General features: G+C 57.8%; 1 pseudogene; it reads right to left on the bottom strand.

Annotated features, from left to right (window-relative positions):
- Nucleotides 1–1,067: 1,067 nt before the first annotated feature.
- Nucleotides 1,068–1,656, bottom strand: part of LOC103084861 (swi5-dependent recombination DNA repair protein 1 homolog pseudogene) — a 12,715-nt pseudogene continuing 12,126 nt past the window's right edge.

The following is a 1,656-nucleotide window of genomic DNA, read 5'->3' as shown; positions in this document are numbered from 1 at the left end:
GCTCCGCAGCATGTGGGATCTTCCCAGACCGGGGCACGAACCCGCGTCCCCTGCATCGGCAGGCGGACTCTCAACAGCTGCACCACCAGGGAAGCCCAAGATGTACATTTAAGATTCGTGTACTTTGCTGTGTGCATGTTATACCCCAATAAAAATTTTAAACAAAAACGTAGTATATGTTCAGCATCAAAAATTTAAGCAGAAGTGTATACAATATAAAATTAAGGCTTCCTTTTCCCAAAGAAAACCACAATTAACATTAAAAAAAAACAAATTTATTTACTTTTGGCTGTGTTGGGTCTCCGTTGCTACGCATGGGCTTTCTTAGTTGCAGCGAGCGAGCGGCGGCTACTGTTTGTTGCGGCGCGTGGGTTTCTCTTTGCGGTCTTGTTGCATGGGCTCTAGGTGCGCGGGCTTCAGTAGTTGTGACTCACCAGCTCTAGAGCGCAGCCTCAACAGCACTGTGGCGCATGGGCTTAGTTGCTCCAGGGCATGCGGGATCTTCCCAGACCAGGGCTCGAGCCTGTGTCCCCTGCATTGGCAGGAGGATTCTTAACCACTGCGCCTCCAGGGAAGCCCCTCCTTCTTCTTTCCAGTGTCAACTACTTCTCCGTCCATTTGCCCTCAGCCCCAAACGGTGCCTCGTCTTATTCCTTCCCCTTTCCATACCTTCAAGAGCCTCTATTAAATAAACCAAACCCTCCTCGCCATCACAACCACCAAAGCAGAAACTTGTTTTTTCTCCGTGCCGCAGAACTTTGTCTATATTTTACATTTCCTAGTCTACTTGGTCAAGGGAGCAGGAAAGCTGTCTTTAGTCAAGACAGCCCACAACTGCTCTTGAGGTGGGGGTGAGGGAGCTTTCAGGCCCAGGGTCCCCTCCGTGAGATGGAGCTGGGGCACCGCTGCTCAGAAGGTTGGTTAGGCCCTGGCTGAGCGATGTCTGCGTTCCTTCCCTTTTCTCGCAGTGAGGTCCCGGCCTGGGGCTTGGGAATGGACATGGACTTGACTTTCAACGTTGAGGAGGGCAACTGACTAACCCAGAGAGGAAAGGCGGCCGCTGGGAGTCACGGCCCCAATCCTAGGCTGACGGGAATGTGGCACAGGGTCCGCAGTCCGGACTCCCGTGCTCCCGCGCCCACTCTCGCACCTTCCAAAATGGAACGACCTGAGGCGGCACCTCGGAGAGGGCTGCGTGACCCGCCCCACCGGCCTTCCACTCCTGTCCGGGGAGGGAGCCTCTGGGGCCTCCGGGGTGGCAAGGGTCTGAGCCCCCCGGCTCCCCGCCCCAATCGCTCGTTCTCGCCTCCCCGGATCTCCTCCCTTCCTCGCCGGCCCGCCCAGCCCGCCGCCCCCGGCGGCTGGCGCGCGCGGTGCAGCATGCGGCAAAGCTCTTTGCATAAATTATGCTCATGACGCAGCAGCTAAAAAAATCCAAGTAGCAGAAGGAGGGAAAAAGGGGGGGGGAGAAAAAGGAGGGGGGGCCGTGGAAGGGGGGGAGAGGAGAAAAATATATATATACCTGACCGCCCCCCACACCGCTCCCCCTTCTCGCTTCCCGCCCGTCCCCTCTCCGCCCAGCGCAGCCCGCGGAGTCCCCTTCGGCTCTGCCCAGCCCGGGCTGGGGGCCCGGGGGCGGCGGCGGGTCCAGACCGG

Source organism: Lipotes vexillifer, unplaced genomic scaffold (assembly GCF_000442215.2).
Source record: "Lipotes vexillifer unplaced genomic scaffold, Lipotes_vexillifer_v1.1 scaffold422, whole genome shotgun sequence".
Lineage (NCBI taxonomy): Eukaryota > Metazoa > Chordata > Mammalia > Artiodactyla > Lipotidae > Lipotes > Lipotes vexillifer.
This window is presented reverse-complemented; position numbering and strand designations above follow the sequence as displayed.